The 24,833-nt window shown below is 39.2% G+C and overlaps 1 pseudogene; it reads right to left on the minus strand.

The window, feature by feature from the left end:
- Positions 1 to 4,175: 4,175 nt before the first annotated feature.
- Positions 4,176 to 4,269, minus strand: LOC130033809 (uncharacterized; annotated as a pseudogene).
- Between the last annotated feature and the right edge of the window lie 20,564 nt (positions 4,270 to 24,833).

Here is a 24,833-nt window from a genome sequence, read left to right on the forward strand (position 1 = left end):
GCGAGAACAGTCATTTAACAAAACAAGGAAAGAGAGACATAGAGAAAGGAAGCACGGTATTTCTTCAAGGGAGAACACAAGCTTGAGGAACAAGCCCACTCTGGTAGTTTAGGAATAAGAACTTGGATTGGTATGAACTTAACTTGTACACTTTAAGGGAGAACCTGAGTGAAACTATTATAAGTACGTTCAGGATCATGATACACTGGAGTCTGCACTTGGAGTGAGGAGGGTAGAGAGTTCTTTGGGGAGACCGAACTATAGATAACAGTAATATTATAACACGAATGATAGTATCTTACCGTGGGATTCCAAAAAAAATATTTAAGAGTGGCGTCAGAAATGATAACATTCTTAGGTATTTGGGTTTCCTGTGGAAACAACGGGAAGCTGAGTTTATGCTCTGGATGCATCCACCTGAAACAAGGTCAACAAGTCATGAATGAAAAATTTCAAGTTAGATGGATCAAGGATTCTGATTCCAGTGGAAGGCTAGCTTTCGGGTGGACAATTTCTACTGATGGCCTGATGTAGGTTCTGATCCTGGGATATGTAACAGAAAGGAGATAGTGACCGGTATCCTCAGAAGTGAAGCCTCTGAGACAGAAGTCATTCATGCCAACTTATGGGTTATCAATGTTTGCTCATGGCTGCTACCATTATAACATGCCGTTCAATGGTTCTGTGGTTTCAATTTACTGTGTCAATGTAAAGATGAAGTTTCCAAATGGAAGGTAAAAATTTGAGGCCCTCAAGATGATGAATCAAAGGGAGGGGGGGAGCTGGAGCTATAGTACAGCAGGTAGGGCATTTGCCTTGCACACGGCATACCCAGGTTAGATTCCCAGCATCCTGTATGGTCCCCCCAAGCACCGTGAGGAGTAATTCCTGAGTGCAGAGCCAGGAGTAACCACTGTGCATCGCCACGTGTGACCCAAAAACGCAAAGAATGATGATCTGGGATTGATCCTTAGTATTGCAAACGGCATTATTTTTTAATTTTTAAATTTTTTCTTTCTTTCTTACTTGCTTGCTTTTTTGTTTTTTGGGTCGCACCTGGCTATGTATAGGGGTTATTTTTTATTTTTAAAAAAACTTATAATTTTTCCTTTTTACCTGTGGTTTAAAAGTGTATCTAAAATATTTTAGAGTAAATATATGTGAAGAAGAATAAAATTCACAGGAACTATTTAGTGTTCTTAATGATACAGGAGTCAGAATTTTGAGGTTAATTGTACGGGTATTGCATAAATAATATTTCCACATTATGTGGGCTGTCTTTTGATCATGGTCACCATTTTTTCTGAGTTGCAGAAACTTCTTAGTTTAATGTAGTCTCATTTGTTTATCTTCACTTCCTCTTCCTTGGTCAGTGGTGTTTCATTCTAGAAGTTTCCCTTAGCTTTAATGTCATGAAGGGATCTTCCCACATTTTTCTCCATATATCTTAAGAATTCAGGTATGATAGTGAGGTCTTTAATACATTTGATCTGACTTTGTGCCTGGCACTATAAAGAGGTCTGAGTTCATTTTTTTTGCATATTGCTGTCCAGTTTTCCCAGCACCAGTTGTTGAAGAGACTTCCTAGCTCAACTTCATATTTCTTGAGCCTTTAAGAAAGATTAGGTAATAATAATCTGAGGGCCAGCGTCAGGATATTTGACTATATTCCATTGATCTGAGGCCTGTCTTTATCTGAATATCATGGTATTTTGATTACTAAAACTTTGTAGTAGGGTTGCAAGTTGGGGAAGCTGTTCCCTTCTTTTTACCAAAGATTGCTTTAGCTCTTCATGGGAGTTTATGGTTTTGTATTAGTTTAAGAGTGATTAATCTATTTCTTTGAAAAATGTTATGGGTATCCTTATAGAAAGTGCATTAAATCTTTATAGAGCTTTGGGGTGGATTGCCATTTTGACAGTGTTAAACCTCTCAATCCATGAGCATGGGATGTGATTCCATTTCCTCATATACTCTCTTATTTCGTAGAGCTTTGTAGGTTTTTTTTTTTTTTTTGGTATAGATCCTTAACATTTTTAGTTGATTCTAATGTACTCGATTTTCTGACGTATTATTGTGAATGGGATTGTTTTTCTCTATCTCTTTTTTCTCTTTCATTATTAATATATGGGAAAGCCATGGCGTACCAGATATTGATTTTGTAATATGCTACTTTACTAAACAAATCTATTGTTCCCAGGAGCTTTTTTGTAGATTCTTTGGGATTTTATAAGCATAGTATCATGTCATCTCCAAATAGTAAAAGCTTGAGTTCTTCCTTTTTTATCTGGATGCCCTTGATATCTTTTTTTTTTACCGAAATCATATGGCAAGTACTTTAAGTACTATGGTGAATAGGAGGTGTGAGAGTGGGTAACTTGTTTTGTGCCTGATTGTATTCTGGGATTCTAGTTCATTGATTTCTGCTCCAAGTCTTTGGTTTTTCCCCCTTGAGAATAATGCTTGCCGTGGGTTTGTGGTAATTTGCTTTAACTAGATTGAGGAAAGTACTTTCAAATCCAATTTTGTTGAGAGTTTTTCATCATGAATGGGTGCTGGATCTTATCAAATGCTTTATCTACATCTATTGATATGATCATATGACTTTTATCTTTATTTTATTGAGATGGTGTATTCTGTTGATTGACTAGAGAATGTTAAGCCATCCTTGCATCCCCAAGCTAAACTTATTTGGTCATAGTGTGTGATCTTTTGTTGAGTTTCTGGATTCTCTTTGCTGGTATTTTCTTGAAAATCTTTGTATCTGTATTCATCAAGGAAATAGGTCTGTAATTTTCTTTTTTTGTGGTGTCTCTATCGATTTGAGTATTAGGGTGATCTTTGCCTCATAGAAACTATTTGGGAGTATTTCTGTTTCTTCAATTCCTGGAAAATCTTAAAAATGTTGGAAGCAGTTCCTCTTTAAAGGTTTGAAATAGTTCACTATTGAATCCATCTGGGCCATGGATTCTGTTTGCAGGGATACTTTTGACCATCATTTCAATTTCCTTGTTAGTGATAGGTTCAAGTATTCCAAATCTTCTTGGTTCAGCCTTAGGAGGTAATTGGAATCCAATAATTTATCAATTTATTCAAAATTCTCTCATTTCCTGCTGCAAAGAATCTCAATATAATCTCTGATGATCCTATGTATTTCTGTAGTTTCTATTAGGATAACCCCCTTTGCATTTCTGATTTGATTTATTAGAATTCTTTCTCTTTGTTTTTTTGAGAGGCTTCTCATGGTTTATTGATCTTATTTATTTTCTCAAAGAACCAGCTTTTGCTTTTATTGGTCTTTTGGATTGTATTTTGGGATTGTAGCTCATTGATGTCTGGTACAAGTTTTATTATTTCCTTCCTCCAGCCTATTTTGGACTACTTTTGTTGGTCATTTTACAAAATCTTGAGCTCTCATTTATTCATGTAGGCCCTTTCTTTCTTCCTAATGAATTCTGGCAGATCTATAATCTTTCCTCTTAACACTGCTTTTGCTGTGTCCCACAAGTTATGGTAGCTCGTGTCCTCATTCTCATTTGTTTCTGGAAATTTTTTATTTCCTCTTTGATTTCTTCTCTAAGCCAATGGTTGTTCATTACTCCCCTTAAAGAAAATATTTCCTTGCTGAGCTTCAGTCTGTTTGATCTGTGGAGAAGTGTCAAAGAAGTGTTGAAATCTCCTTCTAGTATTGTGTTGCTATCAATGTTTTTCTATAAGTCAATTAGAAGTTGTTTTTAAGTATTTTCCTGGTCTGTCATTAGGATCATATACATTGAGGAGGGTGAGTTCTTTCTGATGTACATATCCCATGATCATTAAGAAATGACCTTCACTGTCTCTGATAATCTTTAGCCTGAAGTCCATGTGGTCTGATACTAGTATCGCCACTCCAGCTTTGTGGAGGTGATATTTTCTTGAAAACTTGTTTCCCAGACTTTTACTTTTAGCCCATGGGTGCTTTGATTGTTCAGACGTGTTTCTTGCAGGCAGCAGAATGAATGTTGGTTTCAGTTTTCTAATTCATCTTCACATTCTGTGCCTCTGAATTGGCACATTTAGTCCATTGACATTGAGAGAGATTGTTGTGGTGTGGATTTGTGCTCTCTTTATGTAGAATTTTTGTACTTGTGGGGAATGTCTTAGCTTAAAGTAGACCTGTTCATTCTTCTTGCAACAAAAATATGGAATGCTTTACAAGTTTGCATATCATCTCTGTGCAAGGACCATGCTCATCATTTTATCATTTCAATTTTAGTATATGTGTTAAACTTAGTAGGAGTTAATTTTTCCATATTTTTCTCTTCTTATTACTTTGAGTGTTGTCCTTCCTCACTCCTATGGCAGACAATGATTCCTAATCAAGGAATGTATTTCAAAGCAGCATGAATAAACAGATTTAGAAATTTAATGTCCCAGAAAGAAAAAAATGTTTTTTACCATATTATCTTTTACCATACCCTAGGCACCAGTTTTACAAAATAATTCTTTTGGAAGATGGTATATGAGGTTGTTTAATGTCGTTCCCTGAAACCTTAATTAAGACCATTAAACTAGAGCCTTTTGCTGTTTTCACCTCAGTCCCGTGTACTTCTCCAGGAAAAGGTGGATGGTGTTGTCTGCACTTTGACCACCTTGAATGTATGTAGGATTTTTCTCCTGAAGGATGAGGTGAGAAGCATATTGATGATTTCATTCCACCTTATTACAAGTTCAACTTGAACGGAAGGTGAGACTCATGTGGCTCCTATAAAGGACAGAACAAAGGGTCTCAGTGAAGTTTAATGGCCAACTCACATTAACAACATAGATGACTCATAGTAACCTGTGTGCATCTTTGTGTATAGTGAGTTTCATATCTACTGATAGAGATTCTCAGTCATGACACATGGGCAAAACGGATCTGTAATTAAAATCTAGTTCTCTGAGCAGAGTGGGGTCTCTGACGTGATTGAACAAGTTTGTAGTAATTTATTACTAAGCACATAAGTATTTTCAATGATGCGTACTTTTCGATCTAAAATTAATTCCAAATATGTCTAAAACAACAGTCTCCTGACCCCGCACCTGGCTTTTCTCACTGGGGCCCCTTGGAGATGGCGGGGTGAGATTCCCTCACCGCCCTGAGCATAGACCCGGCAGCTGAAGACCTCTGCAACCAGCCATAGGTACGCTTAAGACCACTCTTCCCAAGCTTAAAGGAGCCTCATGCATGAAGGAACTGGATGAGGAACCCAAATGTGCGGGACCGGGGGATGAGATCTCCATGGCTGCTCAGATCAAGACTGTGCCCCCTCCTTCCAGATCCTCCATCTTCTAGTAATTAAGTGCTAAAACCACGATCTACCCCTGGATCCATGTAATGCCATCAATAGCCAACATCCAGAGACTGGATCTTATTTAGAAGAGAGTAACTCTGATTGTCCAGTTCTCACTCTCAGAGAACCTGGTAGGCTTCTGCGAGTATCTTGCCCGCATGGCGGAGTCTTTGTTTCTGGTCACTGTTTCTTTTGAGGTACAGAAGCTGCTTAATTTAAGATAGTTCCCTTTGTTTATCTCTGTTTCCAGTTGCTTGGCAAGTTGCATGTTATATTTGAAGATACCTTTAGCTTCAATGTCGTGGAGGGCTTTGCCGACCTTGTCATCACTGTACCTGAGGGATTCTGGTGTGATGTTGAGGACTTTGACCTATTTTTATCTGACTTTTGTGCATGGTGTTAGGTAGAGGTTTGAGCCATTTTTTTTTTTTGCATATAGCTGTCCAGTTTTTTCTGCACCGTTTGTTTAGAAGGACTCTCTTGAACCACTTCACATTTCTTGCTCCCTTATCAAAGATTAGATGATTATATATTTGAGGGTGTGTGTCAGTATATTCAATCCTTTTCCATTGGTCTGCAGCTGAGCCTTTGTTTCAGTCCCATGCTGTTCTCATTATTATCGTTTGTAGTAGAGTTTGAGGTTGGGGAAGGTGATGCCTCCATCGTCTTTTCCCCAAGAATTGCTTTAGCTATTCGTGTGCGTTTGTTGTTTCATGTGAATTTCAGGAGTGCTTGATCAATTTCTTTGAAGAATGTCATGGGTATCTTTATAGGGATCAAGTTGAATTTTTACAATGCTTCTTGGAGAATTGCCATTTTGACAATGTTAATTCTCCCATTCCATAAGCAGGAGATATGTTTCCGTTTCCTCGTGTCCTTTTTAAATTTCTTATTGTATAGGTCCTTTACCTCCTTAGTTAAGCTGATTCCAAGGTTCTTGATTTTCTGAGGCACGATTGTGAATGGGATTGCTTTTTCATGTCACTTTCTTCTCTCTCATTATTTGCATATAAATAAGCCATAGACTTTTGGGTATTGAGTTTATAGCCTGCAATTTTACTATAAATGTCTATTGCCTCTAGGGGTTTTTTCGTAGAGATTTTAGTACTCTCTAAATATAGTATGATATCTTCTGTGAATAGTGAGAGATTATTTGTACCTTTCATACATGAAAAACCCTAAATATCTTTTTCTTATCTATTTTCTATTCCAAGTACTTCCAGTACTACTTTGAAGAGAAGTGCCAAAATGAATTTTTACTTAGCACATTCTGTCTGTAAATTTCTATGCTAAGAACAGTGGAAGAAACAGTGATACCTTAGTAATTTACAAGTAAATTATGAAGACAGATAATTTAAAATAATTTCTTTGTATAAATTTCCAAAATGTTTAGCTTTTATTAAATATATTAAGAATAAATCATAGGTCTTGATTATACCGTGAAGATTATTTTCCTGTTAGAAGTTACCCTTCTAAAATGCAAGAAAGAGACACATTTTGAAAATGTTGATTATTCGTTCATTCATTCAATGAATGTTTGTAGTCTGGTTGTGCAGTGCCTGCAGAAAGTCAACCTGTACCCTCAGGTGAGTGCATCAACAGTCTGATGGTGTCTTCATGCTTCCCGATAACCTCAAATGGCCACTGTGCCTCTGGCTGGCTCCCAACAACTCAGGACTACATTTCCCGAGAAATTAAACTCCCGAAAGATATGTGGGAGCCATGTTAACAAACCACCCCTGGCTCAGCTATACAAGCTAATGGATTGGTCTTGTTTCAGAGACCCATAGACAAATCTGGAAGATATCAACAGTCACAGTTAACCTTGGAACTGCAAAAGGCTGAAGACACTAGGGTAAATCGGAGGGAGGCAGGTTAGTTTGGTGCCCACCCAACCAGAACCCAGTGCAGCCACTTTCTCCCACAATACAAAATCGCCACCATGCCCTCCTCTGGTTTCCACCGTCTCAGGATGGCTCTCACTGAAACATAACAGCTGAAAATTCGGATATGTGTGTTTTGTGACTGAAATCTCCAGGCTTTCTCTGGGCAGGATGGGCATCCTACACTCACTGCCCTGTACTTATGGAAGCCTCAGCAGTCATTTCCATACCTCAAAGCTACTCCAACCTTACCTTCCTGATAACAATGCTCAATTCCTTGAACAAAGATGAGGACCTCTTAGTACCTGTATGAGACCCTTAATGCACAAAATAAAAAGGAGACAAAGAGAAAGAATCAAAGATCCTGCCATAGAGACAGGCTGGGGGTGGGGGTAGTTTGTTGGGGGATGGTTTTAGGGAACCAGGAATATTGGTTTTGGGAAATGTACACTAGAGGAAGGATGGAAGTTGGATCGTTGTATGACTGGAAGCAAATTATGAATAGATTTGTTATGGTCTATATCACAGATATTCAATAAAACATTAAAAATACTGATGGAACTTTAAAACCCAGCATAACTATTTTTGTGTTCTCTGTAGAAAAAAAAATGTTACTCACCTGTGTGCCAATAGCTTGTAGAAAGCTAAACCAAAGATATATCAATGACTGTCTTTGGCATGAATACTGTAATTGCAGCTGTGTTATGTTTTAGAATCAGTTCGTGGACAAGACACCAAGAGGAGCAGTGGCAAAGTGCATCAATGTTGAATGGATAATGTTTCAGGAGCTTGCAAGGGAGATGCGAAGCTTTGGCATGAGAAAAGGGAAGAAACAGAAGAGTGAAGTACTAATAAGTATCATGAGAAAAATGCAAGGGAGAACATTTCCTGGCAAGTGTCACACTCTGTTGAGCTTTTCGTGCTGATAAGTATTAGAAAGTATCTTTCCCATTTAGTGGTAAAAAGGTTACTTTGATGGGTATATTTAAAATTTACTTTATCGATTAGAATCACTAAGAGATACACAGTTACAAAGTTGCTCATAACTGAGTTTCAGTCATCTAATGTTCTAGAACCTTTCCAGTATATTGGGGCATTTTTGAAGGAATATCCCTGGTGCGAGGACTAGGGCATCTGAATCTTAACTCATTTCACCAAATATATGATCTGTACTCACATGTTTTACACTGTCTCCCCTGCTCTTTGATTTATGTTTTCATGCAATATTTCCTTGTGAACCTCACTTCAAGTGAGGCTCCCTATTTAAGACAAGTACATGTTTCTGGGACATTACATATTTTTTGGTTGCTGGGAGAGTCTCTAAAGCAATGCTCAGGAGGTGTGGGGGCCCTACAGACAATTCTCAGAAAACGTGGCCATGGTGCTTGGGGTCCTCCTATGCTATACAGCCTTTGATACTCTGGCAATCATGTGGTGCTGGGAGTCAAATTGAGTGCATGTGACACAAGTTCCATAAGCACTACACTATCTCCTGCAGCCCTGGGTATTAGATTTATGTCAGCATTCTGAGGTCCTCCCTTTTGTCAGAAAGCAGAGACTTGTGCAGGAGAGAGTGGAAGAGACTTTAGGGTTTAGCTAGGTTCACTGAGTAGCTGGTGATACCATTAAGATTGGAACATAAAGTAAAAATAAAACAAGAGCCCCATGCCTTTTCCCGCTGAACTCGACACCCTCCACAGGGGGACACCTGTGGGGAACACCTGCAGCAGCTCCTTGGGACTGTCCATCACCAAATCAGCGCCTCCCCTCCAGGTGGGTAGGGGGAGCACAAGCCAGGTTCACCACTCCTCACCCCCAGCTCCCTGCGTTTTCCTGCAGAACTGGACACCCTCCAGAAGGGGACACTTGAGGCAGCTCCATGGGATTTTCCATCCCTCCTCCTACATTCCAGGAACCTGGGTGGGAGTGACCCTGGGATGGGCCAGGGGCGTGGCCACCATGTAGGGGGTGTGTCCTCCCAGAAGTGGGCGTGGCCTTCTCCTGGGTGGCCAGCCGCAGTTATATTTCCCAGTCTGGGCACTCAGGACTTTCATCTCTCACTTTGTTGCCTAATACCGACTAAAAATGTCTGACCACCTCTACTAGAATACAACAACATTCCACTCGCCTACTTCATTTCTAAGAAAAGACCTGTATGAAATGTGCTGTACAAGCTCAAAACTAAAAAGTACCTCCTCCAAAGCGCAAATCTCCACCACAAGGAGAATATGAAGAAAAGAAAAATTCTCAATCGAGGTTGTCCACAATTGCGCTCTCATTGATAAAGAATTCCAGGATAAAATGCAGAGGGTGTTCAAGGATCTACTCAAAGAATCAATGGAAGAGATATCCAATGACTAAAATAAGAAATGAAAGAAACAATAGAACAGAGAGTCAAGAAAATACAGGAAGAAAAGAGAACAGAATTTTAAAAATCTACAAAAAGAAGAGTCACAAATAAAGGATTCAGTGGATGAAATTAAAAAGTTAGTAAGTGCCCTTAGCAAGAGGATAAGTGCAGCTGAAGAGAGGATCTTCGAGCTTGAAGATGAGCAACAGAACTCCCACTGGGAAGAACAAGCAATAGGAAAAGACATCAAAATGGCTCTAAGGAGAATCAGAGACCTAGGGGATGACGCCAAGAGGAACAACATTACAATCATTGGAGTACCAGAAGGAAAGGGAAACAACCCCAATGAAAAAGCTAGAGTAAAAGAAACCATTGCTGAAAAGTTCCCAGAGTTAAGGAAAGCAGACATCCAGTTCCAAGGAGCCAGAAGGGTACCAGCTAAAGGAGACCCCAGAAAAAAACACTCCAAGCATATCATATTCAGAACGATGGATGCTGTGGACAGAGACACAATATTACAAGCAGCAAGGTCAAAGAAGGAAATTACATACAAAGGAGCACCCCTTAGATTCACAGCAGACCTATCAGTGGAAATCCTCCAAACCCAAAGGCAATGGTTGTATATAGTGAAAAAATTCAAAGAAATGAACGCCTCACCGATAATACTCTATCCAGCTAAACTCTAACTCAAATTCGATGTGAACGATACACCACTTTTTAGATAAACACAAACTCAGGAACTTCATACACTCAAAACCAAATCTAAAAGTAGGACTAAAGGGGCTCCTGTAAGATAAGAAGGAAAACACGTGTAAATCAACTCCTAAAGGAAGATGGCACAAAACCCCATGACAATAATCTCCCTTAATGTCAATGATCTAAATGCACCTACAAAGAGACACAGAGTGGCAAAATGGGGTCAGGAACTGAAACCAGCATTCTGCTGTCTACAAGAAACTCATCTGAACAATCAGAGCAAACACAGACTCAAAGTGAAAGGATGGAAAACAATCCTGCAAGCAAACAGCTCCCTCACAAAAGCTGGGATGGCCATACTAATATCCGACAATATTAATTTCAGGCTGAAAAAGATTAGAAGGGACAGCGAGGGCCACTTTCTCTTCATCAAGGTATACATTCCACATGAAGAAATCATACTCTTAAATGTATATGTACCTAATGAAGGAACAGCTAGATACTTAAAACAACTGCTAACAGATTTTAAAGAGGACAGTGCTAGCAACACCATAGTAGATGAAGACTTCAACATCGCCTTATCACCTCTGGATAGATCAACAAGAACAAAACTCAGCAAGGAAACATTGTCTTTGAATGAAGTAATAGAAGAGATAGGACTTATAGACCTATACAGGGCTTTACACGCCCCAAAGAAAGAATACACATTCTTCTCCAGTGCGCATGGAACATTTTCCAAAATCGACTATGTGCTAGGCCACAAAACATACCTCAATAGAATCAGGAAGATAGAAAGAGTATCAACAATCTTTTCAGACCATGATGCACTGAGGATAGATGTGAATCACACACAGACACGTACAACCAAATCGAACACCTGGAAACTAAACAAGTCACTGCTGAACAATGTGTGGGTCAGGAAGGACGTCAAGGAAGAAATCAAATGATACCTGGAAACAAATGAGAACGAAGACACGAACTACCAGAGTTTTTGGGATGCAGCTAAACCCCTATTAAGGGGAAAATTCATAGCTCTGCAAGCATATCTAAGGACGGAAGAAAAGATGCACATAAGCAACTTATTTCACAGCTCAAGTTCTTATAAAAGGATCAAGAAAAGGATCCTACATTGGGCAGAAGGAAAAAGATCTAAAACTTAGAGCAGAAATCAACGACATGGAAACCTAAGAAACAATCCGAAAGATCAAAGAAACCAAGAGCTGGTTCTTTGAGAAAATAAACAAGGTAGATATACCACTAGCAACACTCACAAAGAAACAGAGAGAGAAAACACTAATACACCGAATCAGAAATAAAAATAGAGATATCACAATGGAATCCAAAGAAATTCAAAGGACCATCAGATACTACATTGAAAGTCTGTATGCCAAGAAAAAAGAGTAGTTAGAAGAAATGGATAACTTCCTGGATTACTAAAATCTCCCAAAGATGAGTCAAGAAGATATAAAATACCTGAATAGACCTAGTCACATAAATGAAATTGCAACTGTAATCAAAATTCTTCCCAAAAACAAAAACCCAGGTCCAGATGGAATCACTACCGAATTTTTCAAAACATTTAAAGAGGATCTACTGCCCGTCCTTCTCAAACTTTTCCAGGAAATTGAAAAAACAGAAACTCTCCCAAACAGTTTCTATGAAGCCCATATCTCTCTAATATCAAATGGAAACAAAGACACCATGAGAGAAAAAAACTACAGGCCGATATCACTGATGAACCCGGATGAGAAGATTCTGAACAAAATACTAGCAAATAGAATTCAACAACTCATCAAAAAGATCAAACACCATGACCAAGTGGGATTCATCCCGGGCGATGCAAGGATGGTTTACCATTCGGAAATCAATCAACATAATCAATCATATCAACAAAAGAAAAGATAAAAATCATATGATCATATCAATAGATGTAGAGAAAGCAATTGACAAGATCCAGCATTCGTTTATTATGAAAACCCTCGCCAAATTGGGGATAGAGGGGACTTACCCCAATATATTTAAATCCAGCTACCACAAGCATACAGCAAGCATCATCCTCAAAGGGGAAAATCTGAGAGCGTTCTGCCTAAGATCAGGAACGAGATAAGGATTCCGACTCTTTCAACTGGTGTTGAACATAGTACTGGAAATACTAGCAATAGCAATTAGGCAAACAAAAGAGATTAAGGCCATCCAAATAGTTAAGGAAGAAATCAAGCTCTCACTATTCGCAAATGATATGATACTATACTTAAAGAACCATAAAACCTCTACCAAGAAACTCCTAGAAATAATACACTCGAGAGTAAAGTTAAAGGTATAAAATAAATACCAAAAAATCCATGGCTTTACTATACACAAATAGTGAGAGAGAAGAAAATGACAAGATGAAAACAATCCCATTCACAATTGTGTGCCAGAAAATCAACTACCTAGGAATTAATTTAACTAAGCAAGTAAAGGAACTTTACAAAGAAAACTACAAAACGCTGCTTCTTGAAATAAAAGAGGACGCGAGGAAATGGAAAAATATCCCCTGTTCATGGACCTGGAGAATTAATATTGTCAAAATGGCAATACATCCAATAGCACTGTAGAAATTCAATGTGATCCCTATTAGGATACGCATGACATTCTTCAAAGAATTGGAGCAAACACTCCTGAAATTTATATGGAACAATAAACCCCCATGATGAGCTAAAGCAATTCTTGGGAAAAAGAAATTGGGAGGAATTAACCTCCTGAACCGCAAACTTTACTAAAAGTAGTAATAATTAAAACAGCATGATACTTGCTACATGCATAGCATACTTTTTCTTAGATTTTTTGATTTTTCTAGGATATATTGATCATCTTTTTTTAAAATTTTTTTTATTAGTGAAACACCATGAGGTACAGTTGTAGATTTACAATTTTTTGTGCTTGGGTTTGATTATACAATGATCAGATACCCATCCCTCCACCAGTGCTCAATTTCCACCACCATGGATAATATCCCACCAACCACCATACGCCCATCCTCCCTGCCTCTGTGGCAGGGCAATCCCCTGTGTTCTCTCTCTCCTTTTGGGTGTTGTAGTCTGCAAAAGAGGCATTGAGTGGCAAACATGTTCAGTCCGTAGTCCACTTTCGACACGCATCTCCCCTCCTGGGAGGATCCTCCAAACACCCTTTATTTGGTGTTCCCTTCTCTATCTGAGCTGCCCTTTCCTCTAGAATGCCCGACTGGCCACTAAGCTATGGAGTAATCCTCCTGGTGCTGATCTCAGCTATTCTTGGCTATTAATCTCGTATTTTGTTACTTTATATCCCCCAGATGAATGCAATCTTTCTGTGTCTATCCCTCTCTTTCTGACTCATTTCTCTTAGCATGATACTTTCCATGTTGTACCACTTGTATGTAAATTTCATGACTTCATCTTTTCTAAGAGCTACATAGTACTCCAATGTGTAGATGTACCAAAGTTTCTTTAACCAGTCATCTGTTCTTGGGCATTCAGGTTTCTTCCAGTTTCTGGCTATTGTATAGAGTGGTGCAATGAACAAACACGTGCAGATATCACTTCGACTATACATTTTTGCCTTTCTGGGATATATTCCCAGGAGTGGTATTGCTGGGTCAAATGGGAGCTCAATTTCTAATTTTTTGAGAATCGTCCATACTGTTTTCCAGAAGGGCTGAACCAGTCGACATTCCCACTAACAGTGAAGGAGAGTCCCTTTCTCGCCACATCCGCGCCAGCATCAGTTGCTTTTGTTCTTTTGAATGTGGGCCAGTCTCTGAGGTGTGAGATGGTATCTCATTGTGGTTTTGATCTGCATCTCCCTGATGATTAATCATGTAGAGCATTTTCTCATGTGCTTTTTTTGCCATTCGAATTTCTTCTTTGAGAAAATTTCTATTCATTTCATTGACCCATTTTTTGATGGGGTTGGATGTTTTCTTCTTGTGGATTTTAACCAGTATTTTGTATATCCTGGATATCAACCCCTTGTCACATGTGTATTCGGCGAATATACTTTCCCATTCTGTAGACTGTCTTTTTATTTTGGTCACTGTTTCTTTGGAGGTGCAGAAGCTTCTTAGTTTAAGATAGTCCCATTTATCCATTTATCTATCTCTGTTTTCACTTGCTCAGACAGTGGCGTGGCATCTTTTTTTTTCACTATTAGGATTTTATTTGATTTTTAACAACTGCAAACTTTTTGCATAGTAAAAATTCCCTCAAATTTATGCACTTTTGTATTTTTTTTGCAATTTTTTTAACATGAACTATTACATTATATACTTATTGCTGGAGCTATAGCCCAGCGGTAGGGCATTTGCACTGCAAGTGGCCGGCCCGGTCAATCTGGGTTAAATTGCTCTGTCCCTCTTAGAGAGCCCGACAAGCTACCGAGAGTATCTCGCCAGCATGGTGAAGCCTGGTAAGCTACCCATGACGTATTCAATATGATTTTGCAAAGCCTTCATAGAAGATTCCATGAATCTCGCAATCCTCCCAGGAAAAAGTTCTTTCCTCTGGAGCCTGATAGTGCCAGAGAAGGCATTTAAGAGAATGAGGCTCTCAGGATATACTGAAAATATTCCTGCAAATACAGTAACAACAAGTCTCACAATGGAGATGTTACCGGGCCTGCTAGAGCTAATCGATGAACAACTGGAGGACAGTGCTATAGATCTACTTACTCTTATTAGGATTATATTTATATTATATGCCTGAAGTTATGTCTACTTTTTTCCCCTTTATTTTATTTTATTTTTTTTTTTACAGTTGTAAATTTACAATTTTTTGTGCTTTGGTTTCAATTATACAATGATCAGATACCCATCCCTCCACCAGTGCCCATTTTCCACCACCATGGATAATATCCCCCCCGACCCCCATCACCCCATCCCCCCCTACCTCTGTGGCAGGGCAATCCCCTGTGTTCTCTCTCTCCTTTTGGGTGTTGTGGTCTGCAAAAGAGGCATTGAGTGGCAAACATGTTCAGTCCATAGTCCACGTTCCACATACATCTCCCCTCCTGGGAGGGTCCTCCAAACATCCTTTATTTGGTGCTCCCTTCTCTGTCTGAGCTGCCTTTTTCTCTAGAATGCCCGACTGGCCACTAAGCTATGGAGTAATCCTCCTGGTGCTGATCTCAGCTATTCTTGGCTATTAATCTCATATTTTGTTACTTTATATCCCCCAGATGGATGCAATATTTCTATGTCTATCCCTCTCTTTCTTGTCTATCCCTCTCTTTCTGACTCATTTCGCTTAGCATGATACTTTCCATGTTGTACCACTTGTATGTAAATTTCATGACTGCATCTTTTCTAAGAGCTACATAGTACTCCATTGTGTAGATGTACCAAAGTTTCTTTAACCAGTTATCTGTTCTTGGGCATTCAGGTTTCTTCCAGTTTCTGGCTATTTTAAAGAGTGCTGCAATGAACAAACAAGTGCAGATATCACTTCGACTATACATTTTTGCCTTTCTGGGATATATTCCCAGGAGTGGTATTGCTGGGTCAAATGGGAGCTCAATTTCTAATTTTTTGAGAATCGTCTATACTGTTTTCCAGAAGGGCTGAACCAGTCGACATTCCCACTAACAGTGAAGGAGAGTCTCTTTCTCGCCACATCCGCGCCAGCATCAGTTGCTTTTGTTCTTTTGAATGTGGGCCAGTCTCTGAGGTGCGAGAAGGTATCTCATTGTGGTTTTGATCTGCATCTCCCTGATGATTAATGATGTAGAGCATTTTCTCATATGCTTTTTTGCCATTCGGATTTCTTCTTTGGGAAAGTTTCTGTTCATTTCATTACCCCATTTTTTGATGGGGTTGGATGTTTTCTTCTTGTGGAGTTTAACCGATATTTTGTATATCCTGGATATCAACCCCTTGTCATATGTGTATTCGGTGAATATCCTTTCCCATTCTATAGACTGTCTTTGTATTTTGGTCACTGTTTATTTGGAGGTGCAGAAGCTTCTTAGTTTAAGATAGTCCCATTCATCTATCTCTGTTTTCACTTGCTCTGCCAGTGGCGTGGGGTCTTTGAAGATACCATTAGCTTCAATGTCATGGAGGGTTTTGCCAACTTTGTCTTCAATGTACCTTATGGTTTCTGGTCTGATCTTTAGATCTTTAATCCATTTTGATCTTACTTTTTTACACGGTGTTAGGCAGAGTTCTGAGCCCATTTTTTTGCATGTAGTCGTCCAGTGATGCCAGCAAAATTTGTTAAAGAGGCTTTCCTTACTCCACATCACATTACTTGCACCTTGATCAAAGATTAGATGATCATATGATTGAAGGGAGATATCAGTGTATTCAACCCTGTTCCATTGGTCTGCAGTTCTGCCTTTGTTCCAGTACCATGCTGTTTTAATTATTACTGCTTTGTAGATCAGTTTGAATTTCGGGAGGTTGATTCCTCCCATTTTCTTTTTCCCAAGAATTGCTCTAGCTATTCGTGGGGGCTTATTGTTCCATATAAATTTCAGGAGTGTTTGCTCCATTTCTTTGAAGAATGTCGTGGGTATCCTTATAGAGATTGCATTGAATTTATACAATGCTTTTGGTAGTATTGCCATTTTGACAATGTTAAGTCTCCCGACCCATGAGCAGGGGATATCTTTCCATTTCCTCATGTCCTCTTTTATTTCCTGTAGTAGCGTTTTGTAGTTTTCTTTGTACAGGTCCTTGACTTCCTTAGTAAGATGATTCCTGGATACTTGATTTTCTGGGGAACAATTGTGAACAGGATTGTTTTTTGCATGGTGCTTTCTTCTCTCTCACTGTTTGCATATAGCAAAGCCATGGACGTTTGTGTATTGATTTTATAGCCTGCAACTTTACTATACGAGTCTATTGTTTCTAGGAGTTTTTTGGTGGAGGTTATTGGGTTCTCTAAGTATAGTGTCATATCATCTGCGAATAGTGAGAGCTTGATTTCTTCCTTTCCTACCTGAATGCACTTAATATCTTTTTCTTGCCTAATCGCTATTTACAAGTACTTCCAGTACTATAATGAACACCAGTGGAGAGATTGGGCATCCTTGTCTCGTCCCTGATCTTAGAGGGAAGGCTCTCAGTTTTTCCCCATTGAGGATGATGCTTGCTGTAGGCTTGTGGTAGATGGCTTTAATTATGTTGAGGAAGATCCCCTCTATACCCATTTTGGCTAGGGTTTTCATCATAAAGGGGTGCTGGATCTTGTCAAATGCTTTCTCTGCATCAATTCATATAATCATATGCTTTCTACATTTTCTTTTGTTGATATGATGGATTATGTTGATTGATTTTCGAATGTTGAACCATCCTTGCATCCCTGGGATGAATCCTACTTGGTCATGGTGTATGATCTTTTTGATGAGTAGTTGGATTCTATTTGCTAGTAGTTTGTTGAGGATCTTTGCATCTATGTTCATCAGGGATATCGGTTTGTAATTCTCTTTCTTTGTGGTATCTCTGTCTGCTTTTGGTATCAGTGTGATATTTGCTTCGTAGAAACTGTTTGGAAGTGTTTTTGATATTTCAATTTCGTGGAAAAGCTTAAAGAGGATTGGGAGTAAGTCCTCTTTAAAGATTTGGAATAATTCACTAGTGAATCCATCCGGACCAGGACTTTTGTGCTTGGGGAGACTTTTTATTACCATTTCAATTACCTTGATGGTGATAGGTCGGTTCAGGTATTCCAGGTCTTCTTGGTTCAGCCTTCGGAGTCAGTAGAAGTCTAGGAATTTATCCATTTCCTCGAGGTTTTGATGTTCTGTGGCATACAGTTTCTCAAAGTACTCCCTGAGGATCCTTTGAATTTCTGTAGTTTCTGTTGTAAAGACACCATTTTCATTTCTGATTCGGTTTATTAGGGTTTTCTCTCTCCCTTTCTTTGAGTTTTGCTGAAGGCTTATCAATCTTGTTAATTTTCTCGAAGAACCAGCTCTTGGTTTCATTGATCTTTCGGATTGTTTTTTGGGTTTCCATCTCGTTAATCTCTGCTCTGAGTTATATTATTTCCTTTCTCCTGTTCGGGTTGTGCTCCGTTTTTTGGTCCTTCTCCAAGCTCTTAAACTGTGACGTTAGGTTACTTATGTGTGCTCACGCCTCCTTCCTGAGGAATGCTTGTAGAGCTAAAAACTTTCCTCTTAACTCAGCTTTTGCTGTGTCCCATAAGTTTTGGTAACTCGTGTCCTCATTTTCATTCGTTTCTAGGAATCTTTTGATTTCCTTTTTGATTTCCTGTCTAAGCCACTCGTTGTTCAGTTGAGCACTGTTTAATTTCCAGGTGTTTCATTTAGTTTTCTGTTTTTGTATGTGATTTACTTCTAATTTCAGCGCATTATGGTCTGGGAAGATTGTCGATACAATCTCTATCTTCTTAATTTTTTGGAGACATGTTTTGTGGCTCAGCATGTGGTCTATCTTGGAGAATGCTCCATGTACGCTTGAGAAGAATGTGTATTCAGCTTTTTGTGGATGAAGTGTCCTGTATATATCTATTAAGTCCCTTTCTTCCATTGTTTCCCTCAGATGAAATATGTCCTTGCTTAGCTTGAGTCTGGTTGATCTATCAATTGGTGACAAAGCAGTGTTGAAGTCTCCCACTTGTATTGTGTTGCTGTTTATGTCTTTTTCCAAATCTATGAGTAGTTGTTTTAAGTTCTTTGCTGGTCTCTCATTAGGTGCATATATATTTATTATTGTAAGTTCTTCCTGTTTTACAGATCCTTTGATCAATAAGAAATGGCCTTCACTGTCTCTTATGACCTTCCTCACTCTGAAATCGATGTGGTCTGATATTAGGATGGCTTCCCCATCTTTTTTATGAGAGCTGTTTGCCCGTAGGATTGTTTTCCAGCCTTTGACTCTGAGTCTGTGTTTGCTTTGACTATTGAGATGTGTTTCTTGCAGGCAGCAGAATGTTGGGTTCAATTTTCTAATCCATCCTGCCACTCTATGTCTTTTAATTGGTGCGTTTAGCCCATTGACATTGAGAGAGATTATTGTTATGGGTTTTTGTCTCATTGTTCTGTTGAAATTTGGTGTATTTGAGAGGCCTGTCTTGCCTTAAAGTAGTCCATTTAGTTGTACTTGTAAACATGGTTTTGAGTCTATGAAGTTCCTGAGCTCTTGTTTGTCTGTGAAACTGTGTGTTGTTCCTTCTATTATGAATGAGAGTCTCGCTGGGTAAATATTTTTGGGGAGGCATTTATTTCATTGAGTTTTTTCACTATGTCCCACCACTGTTTTCGGGCCATGAGGGTTTCATCAGAAAAATCAGCTGTGAATTTTAAGGATGCTCCTTTGTAAGAGATTTCTTTCATCGATCTTGCTGCTTTCAGAATTTTGTCTCTGTCTAAGGTTTTGGTCATTTTGATCAGAATGTGTCTTGGGGTATTTTTATTCGGATTTCTTCTAGCTGGTACCCTTCGGGCCTCCTGAATATGGTCACAAGTTTTCTTCAGCTCTGGAAACGCTGTAGCAATGATGTCTTTGACAGTTTCTTCTTCATCAAGGTTTTCTTCCTGTACCTCTGGGACTCCAATAATTCTTATGTTACCCCTCTGGGCTTCATCACGATCTTCTCTTGCCATCTGTTCCCGAATTGTGAGTCTATTTTCCATTTTCTGCTCTTTTCTAGAGAGTCTCTGAACTTCATCTTTGAGCTCACTGATTCTGTTCTCAGCAGCTCTTACCTTGTTTCTGAGGCCTTCCACTGAGTTTTTCAATTCGCCTGCGAGATTTTTCAGGTCTGACATTTCTGATTGCATTTTCCTCATTTCTGCCTTCAAATCCTCTTGTCTTCTATTGGCATTGCTTTCCATTGTTTCTTTTAATTCCCTAAGCATCCTAAGTAGCTCCCTCCTGAATTCCTTGTCAGAGAGGTTGTCTAACACTACAGTACTGTTGGTGTCATCTGGGCTAGACACTTCAATAAGAAAGTTTGGTGGGCTTTTGCGTTGCTTTACCATTGTGAAAACTGTGCTTTAGTCCTTAACATTCACTGTTACTATTCTGCTTGATATGCAGTGTGAGTTAAGATAGGCTTATGAGTTATTGGCTACTGTGTTTCCAGTGACTGAGCTAAACTAGAGAAGTTTCCATCGAAGAAGTTAGCTTATGGTTCCTATGGTATATGTAGTGGGAAAATATTTCGCGGCCGCTAATGCGGCCGTGGCTCCAGAAAGAGTCCCTGGCACTGAGCTAGATGTTGGGAACGATGATGGAGCTAGTTTTGCATGCGCAGATAGGGTCCCAGGCCCTTGGGGGCGGGTTGTACCTGGTTGGAATAAGAGCCGTTCAGCTTGGTTGCCCAGAGCTGGGCCTGCGTGCCCGTCCCGCGCAGATCAGGGGTGAAACCGGCTTTCTAGGCGGTGGACCTAGCTGTGCATGCGCAAAGAGGGTCCCAGGGCCTTGGGGGCAGGCTGTACCTGGTTGAAATAGGAGCCGTTCAACTTGGTTGCCCAGAGCTGGGCCTCAGTGCCCGTCCCCATATTAATCATCTTTAATTATTCCACATCAATACCAATGTCCAAAAATGTTTCATAATGTAATTATTGAAAAAAATCATATAGAAGTTCAAATTTGTATTGTTCGTGGGATAACTATATTAAGAAGAAATAGAACCACAAGAAACATACAAGTAAAATGAAGCTACATTTCTTTGGAGTTTTTCAATTATGGATTTACATTAGTCTATATACAAGCATAATTTTTAAAAAATAAATTTCAGTGACCATAAAATTTTGGAGTTTTTCATAATTGTAATATTTTACTGCTAAGTCTATATTGATGTGAACATTTTTATCTATTTGTCTAATTTTCTGATTCTTTACTTAAGATCAGTAGTTAAAAGCTAACTTGCTGATGACTGATTATGTGGCTCAGGGTTAAAGCACTTGGCTTGCGTGTATGAAACTTTGGGTTGGCCTCCTGCAAGGCAAATGGCCTACCCACTGTGCTGTAAAAGTTATATAAAATATAATAATAATAAAACCTAATGATGTTGGTGAACAGTGCAATAAAAATGATTATTTAGTAATTTTCTTGATTTGTTAATGAAATATGTAAGCTCTTGAGTATAATGGGAGCAGTTTTCTAACATAAGAGTCTGAGGAAGGTGAAACTGTTATAACTGTCGTGTAGGATTCCATCTCCCTAGCCTGCTTTATTCTACCTCTCTCTCTATCCAATCCGGTCTTCTTCTTGGGAATCTGACCTCCTGATCGGCTAGCCTCTACCTTTCAACTGCCTACTTTATGACATCATTCTCCCACCCAACCAACCACAAACTGGTAGAATCTTGGGGTTGGTACCGCTTGACCATGAGCCTGGAAGGTGGTGGTGGAAATAGATGGTCCTAGGAGAGTTAATGGAGTGAAGGATGTATGGGAAGGAAAAGGGGAAGGGTAGGGAACTGACAGCTGGTGATCAGCATTGGAGAGTTGGTAGATATTTTCTAAGTACGTTAACATGTTTTTCGTAAATGATAAGCAAAACAAAAATATGAAAATAAGATAGGTTCCAAAGAACAGGTTACATAAAAGACAGAGAGAGCTGAAAGGGCTGGCATTCCTTCTGGAGCTTTCAATCATACCATTTACTAAAGATGGTATTTTCACATCACTTAGCTGCGGAGAGGAATAGTGAGAAACAGAATGCCACCAGAAAAGCAAACTTGATGACCACGGTTCATAAAGGCCAGGTGGAAGGTGTTCACATGGATCCCATGTGCAAGTGGATTAACAGGAACATACATTATACTAAGTCTGCTTGGTACCAGAAACTTCTTTGGTGTAAATGGAGGAAAACAAATGCAGTTTCTGACAGACCTGAGACTAAACTGCTAATCAATTTTCCCAGGAAAGGGTAGTTGACTGGCTGGAAACAGAACAACTTTAAAAGTGTTTTGCTACCTTTCATATATGGCTAGAGGAAAATGATCCCAGGCATCTATTAAAACTAACAAGCTTCAACTCTCTTGAAGGACAGTTGTATTCAGTGAGGAAAAAATGCTGGGAGAAAAGTCTGAAATGATGGGCATAGAGACAATAAGTGCAAAAGGGAGGACTTGAAATTTGGGTTCCTCTGAAAACAAAGCTTGAAACAACAAGATTTGGTGAGCACATGATTTACTGGGAATGGGATCTGAGGAGGAAAAGAGTGATGTCAGGGATGTGAACAAGGAACATCCAGGTTAAGGAAGACTTAGCTAGCTGATTACCCCATGGGCAACATGGTTCCAAGACTACCAGAACTTACCAAGGACTTTATTTTAATTTTCTTTCTTTTTTTTTAAATTGATTCATTTAATTGTAAAATACTGGATAACAATTTTCATCAATTAAAGTGAATGGGGCCATGTGCAATGTCAGTGAAGAGAAGTATGAGAATATTGCACTTCAATATCAAGTGGTTTAAATCAATGATCTTTTTTTTTGTATAGGATCCCTTTATTTCTTTTTGTTTGTTATTTTTTCCCTTTATTTTATTTTATTTTTTTTTAAAGTTGTAGATTTACAATATTTTGTGCTTTGGTTTCAATTATACAATGATCAGATACCCATCCCTCCACCAGTGCCCATTTTCCACCACCATGGAAAATATCCCTCCAACCCCCATCCCCACATCCCCCCTGTCTCTGTGGCAGGGCAATCCCCTGTGTTCTCTCTGTCCTTTTGGGTGTTGTGTTCTGCAAAAGAGGCATTGAGTGGCAAACATGTTCAGTCCATAGTCCACTTTCGACATGCATCTCCCCTCCTGGGATGATCCTCCAAACATCCTTTATTTGGTGCTCCCTTCTCTATCTGAACTGCCCTTTCCTCTAGGATACCCGGCTGGCCTCTAAGTTATGGAGTAATCCTCCTGGTGCTGATCTCAGCTATTCTTGTGTATTAATCTCATACTTTGTTACTTTTTATCCCCCAGATGAATGCAATCTTTCTATGTCTATCCCTCTCTTTCTGACTCATTTCGCTTAGCATGATACTTTCCATATTGTACCACTTGTATGTAAATTTCATGACTTCATCTTTTCTAACAGCTACTTAGTACTACATTGTGTAGATGTACCAAACTTTCTTTAACCAGTCATCTGCTCTTGGGCATTCAGGTTTCTTACAGTTTCTGGCTATTGTAAAGAGTGCTGCAATGAACAAACAAGTGCAGATGTCACTTCGACTATACATTTTTGCCTCTCTGGGATATATTCCCAGGAGTGGTATTGCTGGGTCAAATCGGAGCTCAATTTCTAATTTTTTGAGAATCGTCCATACTGTTTTCCAGAAGGGCTGAACCAGTGGACATTCCCACCAACAGTGAAGGAGTGTCCCTTTCTCGCCAAATCCACGCCAGCATCGGTTGCTTTTGTTCTTTTGAATGTGGGCCAGTCTCTGAGGTGTGAGATGGTATCTCATTGTGGTTTTGATCTGCATCTCCCTGATGATTAATGATGTAGAGCATTTTCTCATGTGCTTTTTTGCCATTCGGATTTCTTCTTTGAGAAAGTTTCTGTTCATTTCATTGCCCCATTTTTTGATGGGGTTGGATGTTTTCTTCTTGTGGAGTTTAACCAGTATTTTGTATATCCTGGATATCAACCCCTTGTCAGATGTGTATTCGCTGAATATCCTTTCCCATTCTGTAGACTGTCTTTGTATTTTGGTCACTGTTTCTTTGGAGGTGCAGAAGCTTCTTAGTTTTAGATAGTCCCATTTATCTATCTCTGTTTTCACTTGCTCGGCCAGTGGCGTGGCATCTTTGAAGATACCATTAGCTTCAATGTCATGGAGGATTTTGCCAACTTTATCTTCAATGTACCTTATGGTTTCTGGTCTGATGTTGAGGTCTTTAATCCATTTTGATCTTACTTTTTTACATGGTGTTAGGCAGAGTTCTGAGCCCATTTTTTTGCATGTAGCCGTCCAGCGATGCCAACACAATTTATTAAAGAGTCTTTCCTTACTCCACTTCACTTTTCTTGCACCTTTATCAAAGATTAGATGAGCATATGATTGAGGAGAGATGTCAGTGTATTCAACCCTGTTCCATTGGTCTGCAGTTCTGCCTCTGTTCCAGTACCATGCTGTTTTAATTATTACTGCTTTGTAGTACAGTTTGAAGTTCGGGAGGTTGATTCCTCCCATTTTCTTTTTCCCAAGAATTGCTTTAGCTATTCGTGGGGGCTTATTGTTCCATATAAATTTCAAGAGTGTTTGCTCCATTTCTTTGAAGAATGTCATGGGTATCCTTATAGGGATTGCACTGAATTTATACAATGCTTTCGGTAGTATTACCATTTTGACAATGTTAAGTCTCCCGACCCATGAGCAGGGGATATCTTTCCATTTCCTCATGTCCTCTTTTATTTCCTGAAGTAGTGTTTTGTAGTTTTCTTTGTACAGGTCCTTTACTTCCTTAGTTAAGCTGATTGCAAGGTACTGGGGCACAATTGTGAATGGGATTGTTTTTTTCATGTTGCTTTCTTCTCTCTCACTGTTTGTGTATAGGAAAGCCATGGACTTTTGGTATTGATTTTATAACCTGCAACTTTACTATACGAGTCTATTGTTTCTAGGAGTTTGTTGGAGGAAGTT

The sequence above is a fragment of the Sorex fumeus genome, unplaced genomic scaffold (assembly GCF_029834395.1).
Source record: "Sorex fumeus unplaced genomic scaffold, SorFum_2.1 ptg000054l, whole genome shotgun sequence".
Taxonomy (NCBI): Eukaryota; Metazoa; Chordata; class Mammalia; order Eulipotyphla; family Soricidae; genus Sorex; species Sorex fumeus.